Here is a 21,970-nt window from a genome sequence, read left to right as displayed (position 1 = left end):
AAAAAAATTACAGAGCACATGACATGTTTTAAAAAGTACCCATGGTACAGAGAAAGGGGAGCACTCGTCCACTGCTGAAAACTTACACAACCACTTTGGAAATCAATCTGACACTTTCTCTGAAAATTGGGAATAGTGTTACAGCAAGACCTAGCCATATCAGTCACTCCTGGCCACATGCCCTAAAGAGTCTCCACCATAAAACCAGGACAGTTGATCAATTATGTTCATACAAACTTTATTTATAATAGCCAGAATCAGGAAACAACCTAAATGTCTGTCAACCAACGAAAGGATAAAGAAACTGTGGTATAGTTACACTTTGAAATACTACTCAACTATTAAAAACAAGGAAATAGTGAACTTTGCAGGCAATAGATGGAACTAGAAGCAATCATTCTTAGTAAGGAATCCCAGATGCAGAAAGAGATTCATGGTATATACTCACTTATAAGTAGATACTAGGCCAACATAGATGTCCTCTGAGAGACTCCACTCAGCAAGGGATTAGGACAGATACTGGGACTTGCTTCTGATCTCTGGGAAGAGCTCTGAGAGTGGTATGGAAGAATGGGGGGGAGGGTTGTAAAGACCCAGAGGATTCAGGAGTCCCACAAGGAGACCATCAAGGCAGAAGAATCTGGACCCAGGGGAGGACTACACAAACTGTTGCACCAATCAAGGACAATGCGTGCAGAAAACCTAGACCCTCTTTTCAGATCTAACCAAGGGACAGCATTCTTCACAGTTGTGGGGAGAGTGGCGACTGCCTCTGATAGGAACTTTAGTGCTCCTGAGTTGATCGATCAGTCTCCTTGTGGGGAGGCCCTGTGGACACAGAGAGGAAAAGGAAGCAGGCTGGCTGGATGAAACCTGATAGGCTAAGGCCATATAGTGGAGGAGGGAGTTCCTCTCTGTCAGAGGTCTAGGGGAGCGGAATAGGCAAAAGAGGAAGGGGGTGGGAACGGAAAGATACAAGGGAGGGGATAACAATCTGGTTGTAATATTAATAAATTATAAGAAATTAATTTTTAATTAAAAAATAAATGTATCCATGTCTATCCAAAAAGGTAAAGAAAGTCTCCCATACTTATACAATCAACACAACATTTTCTAAATGTCAAGTGCTCTAATTATATGTATAACCCAACAGAAACCTTTCTGTTTTACAAGGGATATACTATCAGCATACTTAAAAATTAATCTATTCTTTTGAAATTGGAATCCATTATCTTACGGATAAAATTTATAATATATATTTAATTATGTACTGCTATAAATTGTACACGTAGTGTGTAATGAAAGAAGGCTCTTTTGTACTAGATTAACAGACGTGTCATCTCATACATTAACAGATTCCTTATACCTTATTCCTCCTCCATTCTAAGAGTCCCTATAATTCAATTATTTAGCAATGATTTAGCATAAAACATATTGATAATTTCTTTAGGTCTCATGTCTTATTTTATGTTATATATGAGGCTTTCCTATATCTTATAAACTGGACAGTCACTCTCTACCAGCTCGTGCTGTTCAGTTTCCCAAATTACAGGTAAAGTGGCATTTCCTCCCCCAAATTCAGATCTCCCAGTGTCAGCTCTGACGTTAGGATAAATTTTTACTCCTTAATAAATCTCATAATCTTCAGCCTCTTAGGAGTAAGAGACAAAAAACACTGTCCAAACCGACTCAAACTATCAAAGCACTTGTCAGTTCACAGGAGGGAATTTAGGAGTGGCACATCTGAGGCACAGCTTGGAGAGCCCACGCTCCCTCCCTCTGTCAGCCTCAGTCTCCTAGCAACACCCAGGTGATCTTTCAAAGACATAATTGCTTATCATTTTAAGGTACAGATACATGAGGCTTTCTTCATCAGAGAACAACAACTTAGAGAATATTTAAAACAGAAATTTCTATCTGTGGGTCAGGTACAATCATCAACATAAAGCCAATGGCTTTATGTGACACTAACTAAGGAAAGAATAGGACACTAAGGACTGTAATATTATGAGAAAAATCATAGACTAATAAATATTTTTAATTTAAATTTATTTTTTAATTTATTCACTTTACATCCCAACCCTTCCCTCATCTCCTCCAGGTCCCACTCTCAAATCCTCTCCCCCTATGCCTCTCCCCTAGTCCTCAGAGAGGGGGAGCTCTTCTCCCTGTCATCCTCAGCCTATCAGGTCTCATTAAGATTGCCTTCATCCTGTTCCTCTGTGACCTGGTAAGGCAGTCCACCAGAGGGAAGTGATCAAAGGGCAGGCAGCAGAGTTTACTGCAAAGACAGCCTCTGCTCTCCTTACTAGGGGAGCCTAATGATAAACATTTTTTAAGCTGATCACGTGGAGGTGAGAATGTATACTTAATACACATTGAGCTACAGATACAAAATTTTAGAGTTAAATGTTGGTAGAGTATGTTGAATATTATCTATTCAATTTTAAAAACTAGAAATGTGGTTGCCCTTGTATTTGGAGCATAGATGTGCAGAATTGTGATGCCATCTTGCTCGATTTTACCTTTAGTGAGTATGAAGTGTCCTTCCTCATCCCTTTTGATTAATTTTGATTGACATCTATTTTATTAGATATAAAATGGCTATACCAGCTTGCTTCTTGAGACCGTTTGCTTGGAATATTTTTTCCAGCCTTTTATCCTGAGGTAATGTCTGTCCTTGTGGGTGAGATGTGTTTCTTGAATGAAGAAGAATGTTTCAAGTCAAGACAGGGCGTGGGTAACTAGTTTTCAAGTTGAGAAAAAAAGACTTATAGAATATTCAGACTTTTACTTTTTTTTTCATATACATTTAGAAGAGGATCCAGTGGTTTAAAAAGTCAATGATGTACATTATCAAATTGGAGATAAAAATCTAAATAAGCGTGTATGTCTCAAAGTCATTCCATAATGTGGCTTCAAAGTCACAAATTTCTAATCCTACCCAGTAGCTGCCTCTTCCTCCCTACACTACCACACTGTTCATGCAGGCTTTCTCCCTGGTTTTACTTGAACCTATCCCTCTTAACGGAGTTCCTTTCTGTTTTAAAGGAAAGTTCCTTCCTCCTTTTAAGGCCCCATTCATCTTGTGTCTGATATAATGTGCTATTCCCTTTTAATGCTGTTGTACTTCAAGGCCTGATCATGGCCCCATTGTCTGCATGCTCTTCCTCCAGATAAATTAAGGGCAATTTTATGTCAGCTCCTTTGCTGAACAAACGTGCAGCAATCTCTTGTCTCTATTTAAGGAGACACAGCATTGTCAGATTTTGAAAGAGATTGTTTCTTTCTCACAGAAGGCTGGTCCATTGTTGTATGGAGTCTGATTAGAATGATACCCTGATAATACATCCCTTTTTGATGCCGGTGTCAGTACTTAAGTTATACCTTCTTGACCTCATCTAATCCCATTCCTTGCACCTCCAAATCCCATTTCCAAATCCTATTACATTGGAATTTGAACATATAACTGTAGTCAGGGATACAATTTCTTACAACCTAAAAGAACCTATAATGAAGTCAAGAGCTAGAAAATAGGAAGCGATTAAATGTCAAGAAAAATAGTGATTTTGTTTACATATTAGAGAATGAGTAGACTTTTAATTTATTTCTTTTAATTCTATTATCAACAAATGTTGTCCATCTTAACTTAATAAGCTACAAATATTCCATGTATAAAATGCCACTTTTTCTACAAACTCTCTACAGGTCTGTCACATCTTCACAGCCATAGGTAAAGAGAATATTCTCTAGGGGAAGCCAAAAATCTGCACAGTAATAGACATATTTCTTTATTATGTGCAAAACAGGGATGAATCAATAAGCATTCCTCAAATTAGGGCAGCCCCATATTTCCAGTGTGCTTTTTGTGAAAATTTAAATCTATTTCTATATAGGTATTCATTGTGTTTGAACTACCTTTGTATGCCTCAATGTGATTTACATACTTATGGGAGCAAGGAACTTTTTCTTTTAAATAGCAAAATTTTCAGTCCAAGAGTCATTCTAGCAATGAATGACTTGGACCAGATGATCTCCCTGTTTTGACATATCTTTTAAATAAGATATTCAAGAGAAACAGGGGGAGCAAATTGTGCATTTCATGTGATAAGACGACAAAGACGGTTGTGGTTTATTATTGGTCACGAGGATTCACTTTCTCCACATACTTGCCGTGCTACTGTCACCATTGTTTTTGCTTAGTTTAGGAAATATATTTGCCAACTTAATATGAACACAGGTTACTTTTGACACTACTGAACAAAGGTGTGATTGACATTAGATGTCAGTGTGCTCCATGACTCCCCTGTGCCACTTCAGTCATACCAGATTCTGGGTTGAGAAAACAAATGGAGCTGAATGTAGGCCATCTAACTCCAAGCCCAACAAAGCCACCGTTGATAGCATAATATCATACAGTGCTGTGGTGATATCATATAATAGAATTCTATATATAATATATATAACTACTTATTAAATATTGCAATATTTTTTTAAAAACGATGACTAATGATGTGGAGACCAGTAAATAAGAGATTTAAAGTATTTTAAACTCTTAAAAAATAAAGTTGTTACAATGCTTAGAACAGCAGAGCTTAACTTTTTATAAGATAGAATCATTCCAAATACATACTCATGTTTTAGAGCTGTATTTAATTATTATGTTAATAAAACCACAAGAGGAAACTATGGTTATATTCAGACTGAATTTCAGAAAAGTTTTATATATTCTAGTCAGAAGATCTAGATTCAGTATCTGATTCAGCCAATGACTAGTCATGTGGAGAACTGAAGGAAGCAACTTCATTTTTTTCCTCTCCGTTTTATTATTTTAACCATGAGTTTTTAACCTCCCTAGCAAACAGTTATCATTGTGTAGTTATTGATATGTAAATGAGTGTATGTTCTTTTTCGTAAAGCTTGTGAATTAATGCTAGCAACTACGACAGTTGTTTTGAAATTTATCTTTTGACAATATCTATATTTTCCAGTTATTTGTGAAGATACGTATATGTGCATGTGTGTTATACAAATGTGTGGCCATGTGTGTGAGTGCAGATGCACTAGCACGTATGTATGCACACAAACATAAGAGGTGGATGCCGGGTGCTTTCCTCTACCACTTTCATTTCATTGATTGATTGGTGTTAATTGGGAAAGGGTTTCTCAGTTGCTTTGTTATTTCCATGAGCTGGGCAGCTACCTTCTGGATTCTGCATTTCCCCAAGCCCAAAAACTGAAATTATAGGTGCACTTCCCTACACCTAGCTTGTACGTGGGTACTGGCATACAAACTCAAGTCTTTGCACTCAAACCACAAGCACTTTTCCCACCTGATCCACATCCTATTTCCCATTAAATAAATAAATAATAAAATAAAATAAAATAAACTGAATATGTTACTTAAGTCAGACAAAAATCAAAATCACAATGATAGAAAGGTAAGCTGTCACTTTTTAATATCAAGGAGTCATAAAATGTTAAATATTTTACTGATGAGAAGGAATAATACCTGGTCAAAGGAATGCTGAGAAAGAAGCTAGCAGACAACCACAAAGCACAGCACTCCAGGACTCTTCTGATTAACAGTGTATGGCCTTCAGAGAAGCTGGCTGATTATCTCCAGGCATTGTAAAGAATAGTTTGAATGTGACCTAGAAATAAAATGATGAAGCAAGATACTTGTCTGTTGAGCTTAGGAACATTCTTTGTGCCCAGTGGGATACAGTTGATGTAGTCCTAGTTTATGTGCTGAGAAAAAAAAAAATAATGAAGGCTTGGTGCCTGCCGAGACAGAACATGTTGAATTCTTAGCTTTTATGAGTATTTAGTAGAAAGTAACTAGGAGGCTGACTGCTGAGTACAGAGTGGAACTCCTCCATTCATAAAGGCCGGGTCCTTAGATCAGCCATGTCTTTGGAAGACAAAGCAAACCAAAATATTATGTTAGCAGTGAATTTTAAAAGTATATTTTTACAAAAATTCAGAGTTTGCATGTGACGTATAAGTATGCTTATATTCCAAACATTGTGAAAGAAAAATCATAGTTGATAACTATAGATTATTTTCTTGATGCTTTTATTCAAGAACAAAAGGTATATATATTTTTTTGTATTGGGAACTGAATCCAAAGCCTTATACAGAAAGCTTGTACCACTTCACTCCTGAGCTGTAACTCCAGCCAAACAAATGAGTTTTATTGACTGTCTATTCCGAAGTATCATAAAACACCTAAATTGTATAATAAAATACCCCATGACTTTATGTACAGTTCTTAACATATTGGCATTGCAGTTTACTTATCTATATAAAATTGTGATTGACTTGAATAACATTTTATGTTTTAATCTTTCTTTGTCTTTCAACTTCTGTTTTATGTGTGTGAATGTTTTGCCTGCATGTGTATTTGCATACCACATGAGTGAGTGAGTGCCAATGGTATTTAGAGGTAGCTACGATCCTTGGAGTGCCAGATGGTTGTGAGCCACCATGTTGGTGCAGGGAATCAAAACCAGGTCTTCTAGAAGAGCAGCCAGTGCTCTTAGACTCTGAGCCAAGTCTCCAGCCTGTTCTATTATTTCCTACTGAATGGAAACCTCTCATTTGACATGAATATAGCTGAACAAAGACATGGTTCCGACGTAACAGATTATTCCAAGGGTGAGGTACCTCACTGAATAACCATATGTATGCAGGCCAATGAACTTAACAAATATACAACTGTGTAAACATCACCCACTTCAAGAAATATTACTGCTCATTAGTGTTCCTTTTCTATAACTATCACTGTTGGCTTAGTACCTTTTCTGAGGAGCAGCCATGTCTGACCTATGGAAGCAGAAGTTATTTTCACTCTGCATGGTCTTTAAAGAAATAGAGCTACACTGTATGACTTCATTCTTTCTTTCTGGCTTCCAGCATTAGAATTACTAGTTTTAAATGTGGACATTTAAGACATCACAGAAGCAACATATTGGCTGAGAAGTAGCAGATCAGCAGTCACTTACATAGTGAAGTAGAGAATCTGAAATTTTCTTAGTGGAGTTACTTGTCTAAATTTTGTAAACTTGCTATTGTCCAATGTGGTACTTTGATACCCAAAGTGAGCCGGCCTGTGATAAAATTTCCTTTCTTGTCCAATGGTGGAATCGGGCAGGGTGGCAGAGGAGTAATCTATTTATTACAGGTAATTTATAAACTCAGCAGGTTACAAAGAATGATCATTGAATAGAAAATTGTTATTTTTTTATTTGTGTAAAAATATGTTTTAATGGAGTTTTAAATACCTTTTCAGGTCATAAAATGGCCTTGGAGACAGTTTCTTTCCTGCAATTGCCTTTGTACTTTCACGCTCTCCAAATGGGTTTTTTTCCCCAAATGTCTTCCCAAGTATTTTGATTTGGTTGTAAAATACAAGGTTGAGTATAAAGGATAAAGATTCGAGACTTTTGGAGGGCCACATTTTAATATGAACTCAACATGGCAGTGAGGGAAATGCCATCTAGAAGATGTTATCAAAGGTCCCTGTGACTTGCTTAGATGGAAGGGGGTAGGTGCTCCCTTTAAAGGTCCTCCATGAAGCAGCAGTGTGCTGATGAGGGACCTTACTCCTGGGGCCCAGGTTTTCACAAGTCACACTGAAGTCTTTTGGTGCCAGAGACTGAAAGGCTGATAGAAATATGTCTTGATGGATATCCTAAAATGCTTTATATTTGTGCATTGGCCTTTAAGCTTGCACCATCACTGATATCAATTAATAGTTCCAGAGCAATTTGTTATTTATTTTTTATAATTACCCAACAGTCACATAAATTCTGTCTCATGAATGAGAATGATATTGCTTTCTTCCAAATCCTAATGCTTTAAAATAAAAGCCTGTCTTATATTAACATATGACTTAGGACTTTCCAGTTTGATAACGTAGAAATAGTAAGAGAGGATCTCATTACTACGCATCTGCACAGGTTTTCTCACAGAGATGTGTGCTATAGATTTTGTGCAGTTTTGTAAACCTGGCAAGTCCTTCATCAGACTGCGTAAATCAGCTGTGATTACTTTGACACTAGATTTTGTTGTGAGTGGTCATTGGATTTTACAAAATGCTTTTCCTATTTATCCATATGATGAAACCCCTTGCTTTCCTTTGGTCTATAACTTTGATAAATTATAATTAATCATTTCAAACATTGGAAAAACCTCACATGCTAAGTACTCAGTGTGCTATTCATTGTATTAATTTAATTTGCTAATTTAATTTTTAGTTTAAGATTTGTATGTGTGGGGTGGGTGTGTGATTTGTACTCTGTGGTGTAATAGATTATAAGATAGGATTAAAAGAAATGCATGTAAAGTTGGTAGATGAGAGTCGTTGCAAAATCAAGGGAATATTAGAATAGGAGAGACTGAGGGATAGATTGACAATACATACCATATATATATATATATATATATATATATATATATATATATATATATGAAATTCTAATACTTCACTTTTAGTTTTTATGATTCACTCAAAATAAGATTTTTACCAAAACATAAATAAATAAATAACTTCTGTAAAAATATAATAACAATACTGGTGTTATTTTTCCAAGAAAGCACAATTCTCATTGTGTATTTTCTATACAACCGAGCATAAAATATATGAGGCAAGAATATGGGACAGCAATAAAAATAGATGAGTCTACTGCTTACTTTGGAGTTTGAAAATCCTTCCATTTATGCTTGTTGATTCCAGGGGTAGACCTGCGCTGGGAAATAACTGAACTCAAGAACACCATCAATTATTTTGACACAATTAGCATTGGGCTAATTTTACATGGCAAGTGCAGAACATCCCTGCTTATGATGGTCCCATGAAGCTTTTACTCAGACTATTTTCTCAGGTATTAGCCAGACTCAACTTAAAATAGCAGAAATGATATAAAATATACTTTCAGGTCACAGTGTGATTAAACTAAAAATAAATAGCTGAAAAATATCCATAAAAAGGCTCAAAGAACTAAACACCAAGATGAGTACTATTGCTCACCTTGTTTTAAATATTAATAGCCTTACATTTTCACTCAAGATTATTAGATATTTTTTCTAATAGACATTACACATATTATGCATTCATTGTTGTAGACACACAAAGGTCAGTGAGCTATTTTATCACAAGGGGACATTTTAATCACTGCAATGATCTTCCAGTTGAAAACTAATGGAAAAAAGTAAGCAAATAAATAGCCAATAAATTAAATTAGCCAAGTAAAAAAGTATTTCTTCTATAGCTATGTATCTGAATTAAGGACATTAAAGAGAAATTATTAGATTATAAAGGTTTGATTCATCTTGCTTTGTTCAGCACTGCAGCTGCCTCTGTCCTATTGCAAGTAGTTTACAACTTGCTTTTTCTGGTGAACTTGGGTTCCGGAAGCTTACACGTTCCTGTGGTATACCTTCATAGTCATGAGAGAGCTGAATGTCTTTATTGAACTCTATCAGCGGAACTTTGAATAAAATTCCTTTCTGGCTTATATTTCCTACTTCTCTGAACAAATTGAAAATGATCAGGAAGTGAATTCTACAATTAGCACTCCTTATCAGAACAGAAGGCAAGGGAGTAGAATAAATACTTCCCCAAAGGCAGGTATTACTAGAGGACGGAAGTATGGAAACCAAGGGCAGTCAGAAGGCTTCTGGCTTAAAGTAAGATGATGGTATTAGGTTTGATGACATTGTAAAAAATGTTTGTAAAACTAAGAAATAGCCTATGAGAGTAAAACCACAAATTGAAAGTAAAGACATCACAAGGTGTCGATGTGGTGCCACACATCTGCAAGCACAACTACACCCTTGATGCTTGAGAGAAGAGCAAGGAAGATCAGAAACTCAAGATCACCCTCAATCAACCAGCATGTAGTGGATCAGGCAGCCCTACAGGATCCCTAGTCTCAGAAAAACAAGACAAAAAAAAAAAAAAAAAATCAACCAATAAGCTAAAGCAAGAAAAACCCCAGAACATGACAATCAGGGTAAAGTTTATGTGTTAAATGGATATTTTTGGATGTAAAACATGTAGAGTAAATATTTGAAGTGTTTTACAGGAAAAAACATCATGAATTATTTTATAAGAAGTACAAAAATGGAGCACCTTATTAGAATTGTAGCACATGAAAATTTCACCCAAGAATTGTAATCAATTAGTACTAATTACGTATTATCAACCCAGAATGCCCATGACTGTGTATATTTACAATAAAATTTCTTAGGACTAAAGGTAAAGTTGGTAGAAAATGAATAAATATAGGGTTGGAGAGATGGCTCAGAGGTTAAGAGCACTCCCTGCACTTCCAAAGGTCTTGAGTTCAATTCCCAGCCACCACATGGTGGTTCACAACTATCTGTAATGAGATCTGGTGCCCTCTTCTGGTGTACATACAGGCAAAACACTGTGTATATATGATAAATAAATAAATTAAAAAATAAATGAATATATAGTATAACAATATACAGTTATAATAAATAAATATATTAATTAGACTGTGCTTTATTACATTAGTTTACAGGTGGTAGACTAGCTAATTTGAAGTCCAGTACTTTTTTGGTCTACAAAGATATCTCCATTTGTTTTCAGTATATGCTGAAATCCTAGAGAAGATGGTGGAATACCAGTGAAGAACTTTCCAGAGAGAGCAAGGGAAGGAAGGTAGAGGAGGGACTTCCTTCTTTCACGTCCTATACATAGGCTGCCACCAGAAGCTATGGCCAAGACTTAAGGCAGATCTTCCCACCTCAAAAGGTCCAGCCACCAGAAAGTTTTGCCATAATTTTAGGTGAAGTATCCCTACTCAAAAGGTCAAGGATTAGGGATTTATAGTGGGCTTTTCCACTTCAAATAATTCATTCAATAAAAGTCTCTTCAGGTGTATACAGTCACTTTGGGTCATATTGAATTCCAGATGATAGATAGATAGATAGATAGATAGATAGATAGATAGATATGGAATATATACAATATACATAAACAATATATATAATATATAAAAACATACTTGCATATGGAATAAAAATTTAAGTAAGATTTGTATTTAGTCCTATTTTATAGATACGAAAATAGTATATATAACTTCCTGAGTGTTCTTGGGGGTAGTTAGCCATCTTGAGTTGCGGTTTTCCTTCTAGTACCTTTTGTAGGGCTGGATTTGTGGTTAGGTACTGATTAAACTTGATTTTGTCATAGAATATCTTATTTTCTCCATCTATAATTATTGAAAGCTTTGCTGGGTATAGTAGTCTGGGTTGAAAGATTTTTTTTTCAATACTATCAAATACAAAGATCCAAAACACTAAAAATCTAACATTTATATAATTCCTGATTGTGTCATGGTTCTTCTTGATATAGATAGTTTCTGGTATATACCTGTAATAATATAAACATATATGTAAAAATAAAAAAGGTTTAATTAATAAAAAGTGCAAAAAATAAAATGGTGTATATAAAGGATGAATATAAAAGAAAAATCATGCAACTAAAGTCCTACAGGAAAACAAATCAAGACATGTTTCAGAAGCACATGATCAATAACATTTAAATTCTTTAGCTCTTATAAAAGCAATCCTGATCATCCTAATGTAACATATTTTGGCTTTTCCGTTACCCATCATGCTTGCATCTCTGCTGAGAATGTGACCAGCATCTTGTGTAGGATGCATTACACATTTCTGTGAAAGAGCAATCTGACTTCCCCTGAGATTGCAAAGCCTCTCTATGAAAAGCATTGTATCACAGCCCAAGTGAAATTCCACCTGGCTTAATGATTTTCACAGGTGCGTTTTTCACTAACCATAACTGCTCAAGCACAAGAACTAATTTATCATTGCATCTTCAGTATTTAACAGTTTGTATAGCAAAGAAATACTTGCCAAATTTATGTTGAATTAAAGAATAAAATGCTTCTTGGTCACACAATCCCTGTGACTTATTATTAGATGCCGTTCTTAGTATGGCATGAATGAATATTTGCAGATGTATTTCTTCTGCTCATGCCAAAAAAAAAAAAAAAACCAACCAACCAAACAAACAAACAAAACAAAACAAAACAAAAAAACCAGAGAACCAGCCTTAATTGTATTGTGCATCCCGCATACATCATAAATTTATAATTTTAGAACTGTATAATTATTGTGAGAAATGCTATGTTTTCAGAACAAAAGAGCAAGACACTGATGATAGATCAGACCTGACAGGATTTTTTCCTCTCAGCATGCTGGTCACTGACATCCTACATCCTTCATGTTCCAGCCCCAAACACATCAGTTGCTGCTCCTCATCAGAACAGGACAGCTCCCAGGACAGCTTTGAAGGAAGCTTCAGATTTCAGTTGGCCCAGCATTTTAGACAGTCCCACACAATGCTAATATTAGGCCTGGGATTTCTCAATATTTAGAGACTGGACAACAAATACTATTTCTGGCTTGTTTAACCATTTCCCCAATTTTATTTTAGCCCCTACAAAGGTATTATTCTCCCCAAATCATCCAGAAGAAACCATAAGATAATGATACCCCACTTCCCCTAAGAGGGTTTGGGTATGTTTTTGGTTGCTCTTTTCAGATACAAACAATTATTTTCAGTGGGAGTTGGTTATAAGTTAGTATTTGTCTTATTCAGAGAGAAAATGAGGTTAGAATCAGGGATGTCTCTCTTTTCCTTTATCTTGCTTTCTTAGGTATGGAGATACGGGTTGAAAAAATAAAGGAAGGGTCTTTAATCCACTTGGATTTGAGTTTTGTGCAAGGTGACAAATGTGGGTCCAGTTTCATTTTTTTACACATAGGCCTCCAGTTAGACCAGCACCACTTGTTGAAGATGCTATCCTTTTTCCATTGAATGGATTTGGCTTCTTTGTCAAAAATCAAGTGACCATATGTGTGTGGATTCATATCTGGGTCTTCGATTCGATTCCACTGATCAACCAGCCTGTTGCTGTGCCAGTACCATGCTGTTTTAATTACTATTGCTTTATAGTACAGTTTGAGATCAGGTATGGAGATTCCTCCGGAGCACCTTTTATTGTACAAGATTGTTTTAGCTATTCTGGGTTTTTTGTTTTTCCATATGAAGTTCAGAATTGAACTTTCAATGTCTTTAAAAAATTGTGTAGGTATTTTGATAGGGATTGCATTGAATCTGTAGATTGCTTTTAGTAGGATGGCCATTTTTACTATGTTAATTCTCCCGATCCATGAGCAAGGAAGATCATTCCATCTTCTCAGGTCATCTTCAATCTCTTTCTTCAGAGTTTTGAAATTTTTTTCATACAAGTCCTTCACTTGCTTAGTTAGGGTAACTCCTGGATATTTTATATTGCTTGTGGCTAATGTGAAGGGTGTGGTTTTCCTAATTTCTTCCTCTGCAAGCTTGTCATTTGTGTATAGGAAGGCTACAGACTTTTGTGAGTTAATTTTGTATCCAGCCAATTTGCTGAAGGTGTTTATCAGCTTTAGGAGTTATTTGGTGGAATTTTGAGGGTCACTTATGTACACTATCATATCATCTGCAAATAGGGATAATTTGACTTCCTCCTTTCCCATTTGGATACCCTTGATCTCCTTTTGTTGTCTTATTGCTCTGGCTAGAACTTTGAGTACTATATTGAAGAGATATGGAGAGAGTGGGCAGCCTTGCCTTGTTCCCGATTTTAGAGGAATTTCCTTGAGTATCTCACCATTTACTTTGATTTTGGCTATTGGCTTGCTGTATATAGCCTTTATTATGTTGAGGAAAGTGCCTTGTATCCCCGATCTCTCTAAAACTTTAAACATGAATGGGTGTTGAATTTTATCAAATGCTTTCTCTGCATCCAAGGAGATGATCACATTTGACCATGTCCCCTGGAGGGGGAGACCTGGTGGCACTCAGAGGAAGGACAGCAGGTAGCCAAGAAGAGACTTGATACCCTATGAGAATATATAGGGGAAGGTAATCCCCCTCAGGAACAGTCATAGGGGAGGGGAATAATGGGAAAATAGGGGGGGGGAGGAATGGGAGGATACAAGGTATGGAATAAACATTGAGATGTAACAAGAATAAATTAATAAAAAAAATCTTCCACTTTAAAAAAAAAAAGAAAAAATAAAGGAAGGGGACTACAGAAATATACAGGGATGATAGGACAAAAAGTAGGTTATTGAATCGTCTCTTCAACTTAAGACCTTAATTGTTACTTACAAATGATATTATTTTTAATTCAATAGTATAGATTTTTGTATATTGATGCAAAATAAGTGTAATTTTGGTGCATTGGTATAGAATTCAAGCTTAAGATTATTTTTTCACTTATTAGATATATTTCTACAATAATATGAGGTATTATACCCATAAAACCCAATTATAATACAAGGTTTACTTCCAATACTTAGAAAGTGCTATTGCAGGCTGTTTAGGATAAGTAAGTAATACATGCTAATTGTTAGTTGATCAAATCATGGTCATGTAAATTACTAGTTTATTTTTATCACAAGATTATACATCCTAGGTTTAAGATAGATAAGGCAAAATAATTAGATAAGATCTTTAAAAGCCTCAGAGGTCTACAGATATGGCATTTAGAGATTTTTTTTTATTATCTTAAATATTATTTGAAACAAAACAGGTTAACTCTGAGCAACACGCAACCTTCCTCAAAGAAGATGATGAGCAACAAAGAACCTCCTTATGGAACTCGTTTCAAATGTGGCAAACAAGCCACTGGGCAAATTCAAGACAGAATCCTGACTAAAAATGGCCAAGCTTGCCTGCAAGCAGAGTTGACATCCAAACTCTGCCAAGACAGGGTAAACAAGTCCTCAATAGTTCCTGCCTGTCAGATATACTTGGCTAGAAGTCTAAAGATGCTGTTCCAACATTCTGGAGAGTGTTGGGTAACTGTTCAGGCAGCAAACTGTCTCTCATTTTTTTCATTTTAGAAGCTGCTAACTTGCACTTCCAGTTTACTCAGATAATTAAATTTCATTCCTTCTCAAGTCTCTGATGGGATCGAAGAACAGGTAGTGTAGTTTTACAATTAAGCTTAGTTGTTTAGGGTGTAAGATGTTTTTAGGTCTAGATAGATGTTTTAAGTAGATAGAGATGAGATATGATAGATATTGACTTATACTCAGAATGTGAGACTCAGCAAGCTAGAAAAAAATGTTTTCTTCAAGGTTGCCAAAAACAAATAACCAAAACACTATGAATGTAACATTTAAAAATTCCTGATTGTTTCATGGTTCTTTTTGCTGAATGTAGTATATTGTGTTTATGTGTAGAAAAATAAAAAATCAAAAAATAATCTGTTAACATGAGCTATATAGAAATATTTGCAATATTCAGACTTGGTAAGAAGTTGTGTGAAAGCATTTGGCATCAGAAAGTTTAACATGGGGCTGAATATATGTAACAGCATTCAAGAGAACATATTATTGTTTGCAGAGGATCTGAGTCCCATTCCCATCATCTGTGTTGAGTGTCAAACATGACTGCATTTAGATCCAGGGGTCTGATACCTCTGGTCTCACTGAGCACTCGTACTTGCATGTGTCACACAGCACTTCCCACACACACATAGGTAAAAATATAATGAGTCTTAATCAATATTTCAAAAGGTAACATATAGAAATGCTGCTTCATTGTTAGTAGATGGAGCTTCACTGCTGGAAATATATAATGGGGTACATATACATGTAAATCATAGTTGCTTATCTTTGTGTCCCAGTGCACACAAATGTAAGCTTATAAGTAATTAGCAATTTCTGAATAAGTCAAGAAATGACAAATTAAAAGATGACGAATATATTCATTATTATCAAAACAAAACACCTGCAGCATTAGCAGATAACACGGTCAAAATAATTTTAAAATTGCTGAATACTTAAGCTTCTCATAAAAAGAATGTCTTCCATTTATTTGGCTGTCAAAGAGCTGATCAGGAAATGATTTAATTTTCTTAAACGAAGTTTACTTTCCATATTTCATATTATAATTTTATATTCAGTGAAAGTAAAAAAAAATCCACCTACCCATATAATGACTGTATTTCTCAGAGTGGCCACAATTCTTTGACAAGAATTAAAGAAATAGCAATTCCACATCTAACTGCATAAGTTGGACAGCTTGTCTGAAACTCTTCTGAGTCATAATTCTCAATTGGGTCTGCTTGGCTGATGAATGTCTGTGTGTTCCCTCAGTGTGCCATTAATGTTCGTCTTATTTTGCCACAAAGTCCTAGAGAATATTTCTTCCACGTGAAGAAAGTTCTTTATTGAAGGAAGGAATCAGAACATACATTTTCAAAGAAAGAAAATTTGCAAATCCTTTTCACACACAAACTTGATTGTACTGAGACATCCAAGATGGCCTCCTTCCATGTCTGGCTGAATTTATACTGACACTGGCAGAGTTGCTATAGTGTTCATGTGTGTGTTTTATCACTGTATCTTTAATTTTTTTTAACATAATAGTTTTTACAATGGTGTACCTCAAGGTAGAAATGACAATCTTCTTCAGAAATTCTATGGAATACTCTGTCAGAGCATGTGGACTAAAGCAAATAGTATGCATATCTAAAGGGTAATTGGGAAGCCAATGCTAACTCAGTAGTTAGCAGCAAAGAACTTTTTACCATGTAAATAAAAAGCAGCATCAGTTTGGATTTCCATTTTGGCCACTTAATATAACTAACAAATTAATCATATTTCTAAGTGAGACTGGACAATTTTTAAAGTTAAATTATGTAGCTCATTTGTATACTCCATCTCTTTATTCAGGATGTCCTGTGATGGCTAAAACATAGTTTACAATGGAGACTTTCATGATTTATGTTATTTTATATTAAGAAAATACAATTCCTACTATCATTCATGGAAGTCATTTTATTTCTTTTCCAATTCCATACAGTTTGTATTACTATTGCTCTGTAGTATAGTTTGAAGTCAGGGATAGAGATACCTCCAGAAGTTCTTTTATTGTTTAGGATTGTTTTGTCTACTCTTGGTTTGTTGTTATTCCATATGAAGTTTAGAACTGTTCTTTCAAGGTCTGTCAAGAACTGTGTTGGGATTTTGATGGGGGATTGCATTGAATTTGAATATTGCTTTTGTTAAGATGGTCATTTTTACTATGTTACTCTTATGCATACCTGCGCTTAGGACATCCTTCCATCTTCTAATATATTTTTTAATTTCTTTCTTTAGAGACTTTATGTTTTTTTTCATACAGGTCTTTAACTTGCTTGGTTAGAATTACACTTTATATTATTTGTGGCTATTGGGAAGGTTGTAGTTTCCTTAATAGAAAAATAAGGAAATTAATATACTTCACCAATCAAATGGACCTAACATATCTACAGAACCTCTTACCCAAGCACACAGAATATATCTTTGTCTCAGACCTCACAGAGCCTTGTCCAAACTTGAACACATACACAGTCACAAAGCAGACCTCAACAGATACAAGAAGATTGAAATTATCTCTGGCATCTCATAGACAACCATGGATTAGAGTTGGACTGGGCAACAACAGAGACAACAGAAAGCCTTCGAACTCATGGAAACTGAAAAGTTCCCTACTAAATGACTTTTAGGTCAGGGACCAAAGAAAGAAAGAAATTATAGGCTTTCTAAAATTCAATGAAAATGAAGGCACAACATACCCAAACTTGTGGGACACAATGAAGGCAGTGCTAAGAAGAAAGTTCATAGCACTAAATGTCTTCATAGAGACATTGGAGAGATTCCAGGCTGGCAACTTGGCAGCACCTGAAAGCTCTAGAAGAGAAAGAACCAGACACACCAAAGAGCAGTACACATAGACCACAAGAAATCATCAAATTCAGGACTGAAATCAGAGAAAACAAAGAGCAGTATGGAGAATTAATGGGACCAAGAGCTGGTTCCTTTAGAAAATCAACAAGATAGGCAAACCATTAGCCAAACTTACTGAAAGGCAGAGAAAGAGTATTTAAATTAATGAAATTAGAAAGTAAAGGAGGGACATAACACACAACACCTAGGAAATGCAAAACAAAAAAAAAAATCATTGTGTCTCACGTCAAGAGTCTGTAATCCACAAAATTTGAAAATCTTAAATAAATAGATAATTATATATATATATTACCAAATTTGGTCAAGATCAGATTAAGCAGTATTATAAGCCCCAAGGAAATAGAAGCGGTCATCAACGTTCTTCCAACCAGGAAAAGATCAGGGCCCGATCGTATTGGCACAGAATTCTTCCAGCAACTCAAGGAAGGGCTATTACCAATGCTCCTCAATATAATCCACCAAATGGGAATGGAGGGACCACTGCCATACTCCTTCTATAAGGCCACATTCACTCTAATACCTGTACTACACAGGGACTCTGCAAAGGAGGAGAGTTTCAGACTAATTTCACTCATGAGCACTGATGCAAGAATACTCGGTGAAATACTTGCAGACAGAATCCAAGAACATATTAAATACACTGTGATCCAGGAGGCTTCATTCCAAGAATGCACAGTATCTTGAACATGAAAATCCATCAGTGGAATCCATCATACGAACAAGCTGAAAGAAAAAGACCATGTGATCATCTCATTAGATGAAGAAAAGCCTTTGACGAAATATAACAGCTCTTCATAATAAAGGTCTGAGAGAGATCAGGGATATGAGGCCCATACCTTAACACAATAAAGGCTATGTACAATGAGCCAATGTCCAGCCAGGATCAAACTAAATGGAGAGAAACTCAGGGCAGTTCCACTGAAATCAGAGATGGGACAAGGTTGCCCACTCTTACCATATCTCTTCAGTATAGTACTTGAAATTCTGGCTAGATCAATAAAGGAGATAAAGGAGATAAAGCAAAAGGAGATAAAGGGTATACAAATAAGAAGGGAAAGCTACAAGATATCACTATTCACAGATGTTATGATAGTATACATTGGTGATCTCCATAATTCCATCAGAGAACTCCTACAGCTGATGAACACCTGTGGCAGAGTGGTTGGATACAAGATTGTTTCCAAGAAAACCAGTGTCCCTCTTATATGCAAATGGCAAAATGAGCTGAGAAAGAGATTGGAGAGACTACATCCTTCACATAAATTACAAACAATATAGAGCATCTTAGTGTAGCTCTATCCAAGCAGGTCAAGAACATGTATGACAAAAACTTCAAGTCTCTGATGAAAGAAATTGAAGAAGGATGTCCTGTGCTCATGGATCAGTAGGATTAACATAGTAAAAATGATCATCTTGCCAAAAGCAATCTACAGATTCAATATAATCCCTTTCAGGAAATTCTTTACAGATCTTTAAAGAATAATTCCAAACTTCATGTGGAAAATAAAAAACCCAAAATAGCTGAAATAAAATCCTATACAGTAAAAGAATTTCTGGAGTTATATTCATCCCTGATTTCATGCTATAATTCAGGGTAGTGGTAGCAAAAACTGCATGGTACTGGCATGGAGGTAGACTGGTTGCTCAATGGAATAGAATCAAAGACACAAAAATAAGCCCACACATCTATGGACACTTGATTTTTGACAAAGGAGCCAATACCATTACAAGGGAAGAAAGACAGCACCTTCAACAAATGGTGCTGGTGTAACTAGATGTCTAGATGTAGAAAAATGCAAATAGATTCATATTTATCATCCTGCACAAAACTCAAGTCCAGGTAACCAAGGACTTGAATATTAATTGAGATACACTAAACCTTTAAGAAAAGAAAATGGAGAAGATCCTTGAACTCACTGGCACAGGATACAACTTCTTGAACATAGCACAAAGAGTTCAGGCTCTAAGATCAACAATTAATAAATGGCATTAATTGAAACTGAAAAGCTTCTGTAAGGCAAAGGACATTGTCAATCACTAATCCTATATCTGACAAAAGGCTAATACCAAAAATTCATAAATAGAAAACTCAAAATATTAAACACAAACAAACAAAATAACTCAATTTTAAAAATGGAGCACATAGCTAAACAGAGAATCCTCAGTAGAGGAATCTCAAATGGCCAAGAAACACTTAAAAAAATGTTCAGCATCCTTATTCATCAGGGAAATGCAAATCAAAATGACTGTGAGATTCCATTTGTCACCCCTCAGATCAAACACTCAAGTGACAGCATATGCTGGTGAGGATGTGGTGAAAGGGGAACACTGGTGGGAGTGCAAACTTCTACGGCCACTTGGGAAATCAGTCTGGAGGTTTTTCAGAAAATTGGGACTTGCTCTACCTCAAGACACACGTATACCACTCCTGGGTATATACCCAAAAGACTCTCCACCATACAATGAGGACACTTGCTCAACTATGTTCATAGCATCCTTATCTGGAAATAACCTAAATGCCCCTCAACTAAAGAATGGATAAAAAAATCTATGGTACATTCATACAATAGGATACTACTCAGCTATTAAAAAAAAAAAAAAAAAAAACAAAAGAATCAGGAAATTTGCAGGCAAATTAATATAACTGGAAAAAAATCATCCTGAATGAGGTGAACCAGATCCAGAAAGACACACATTGTATGTACTCACTTATAAGTGGATTTTAGCCGTATAGTATAGGATAAACATAGGACAACACACAGGTACAGAGAAGATAAATAGCAAAGAAGTTCCAAGAAAGTATGCTTCAATCTCACTCAGAAGCGGAAATAGAAAAAACAAAATTAATGTTTGAAGAGAGGGAGCAAGGCAATAGAAAAAACACAGAGATGATATGAGACTGTAGATCAGGGAGAGAGGGATGTGGAAGAACAGGGGCGAGAGGACTAAAGGCCTGTGGAGAAAAGAGAACCTGTGGGAGGAAAAATCTCTGTGACAAGCTGGAGACTTAAGTCAGCGTAGGCTCCCAGGAGGATATGAGAGGCACTATAGCAGAGACTTCTTATATCAGAGGCTATAGAGAACATAGAGGACACCCTATAACTATTCAAATCCCTTAGTAGAGGGAGGGGAACACCAACCAGCCAACAAAACTTTGACCCAAAATTTACTCTACCTAAAAAGTGAGGAAGGACAAAGATAGAACAGATAGAGCAGAGATTAAGGGAATGTCCAACCAATGCCTCACCAAACCCAAAACCCATCTCATGGGAGAAAACTAACCCATTACACTACGAATGATATTCTGCTGTACTTGCAGACAGGAGCCTAGCAGAGTTGTTCTCTGTAAGGCTCCAACCAGGGGCACCTGGAAGCAGATGCTGAGACTCACAGCTGAACATTGCATGATGCCCAGGGAGACTTGTAGGAAAATGGGGGTAAGGAGAAAAGGACCTGGAGGTGACAGGAAGTTCACAAGAAGACCAACAGAGCCAACTAAACATTGTCCAGAGGGCCCTGCTCAGTCTGAAGCACCAACCAAGACCTTGCATGGACTGGACCTGGGCCCTTTACTAAGATGTAGCCTATGGGCAGCTCAGGTTTAAAGTGGGTCTTCTAATAAGGGGAGTGGATGCTTTCTCTGATGTGGACTCTCTTGCCAACTTTACAATTACGTTCCCCCTAATGGGACTGCCTTGCCAGGATACAGGGCAAGAGGACATGCTGGCCTTTATATGATTTTGTTAGCTGGAGTGGGTGGGAAGGTGGGCTTCTCTTTTTTGAGGAATAGGGACAGGAAAATAGGGGAGAGGGAGGGAGGGTAGGACTAGGAGGTGAGGAGGGATGGGGCTATCACCAGGAAGTAAAATAAATAAATAAATAAATAAATTGTAATTTTATTGCTATTTTCTTTTAGTAGAATAATAGTCAACAATTTTAAACAATGTTAATATTTCTCATTTATTTACTAATAAATGATGTTTTTAGTAATACATTTTTTGAAAATGTCTTATATCCATATAATGCACTTTGATCAAATTCAACACTACCATTCTTTTCATACAGTTTGCCCCATGCATGTATTTTTTCTCCCAGTCTCTGTCTTTGTCTTTGTCTCTGT

This window comes from Acomys russatus, chromosome 23 (genome assembly GCF_903995435.1).
Source record: "Acomys russatus chromosome 23, mAcoRus1.1, whole genome shotgun sequence".
Taxonomy (NCBI): domain Eukaryota; kingdom Metazoa; phylum Chordata; class Mammalia; order Rodentia; family Muridae; genus Acomys; species Acomys russatus.
Note: the sequence above shows the minus strand (reverse complement) of the source record.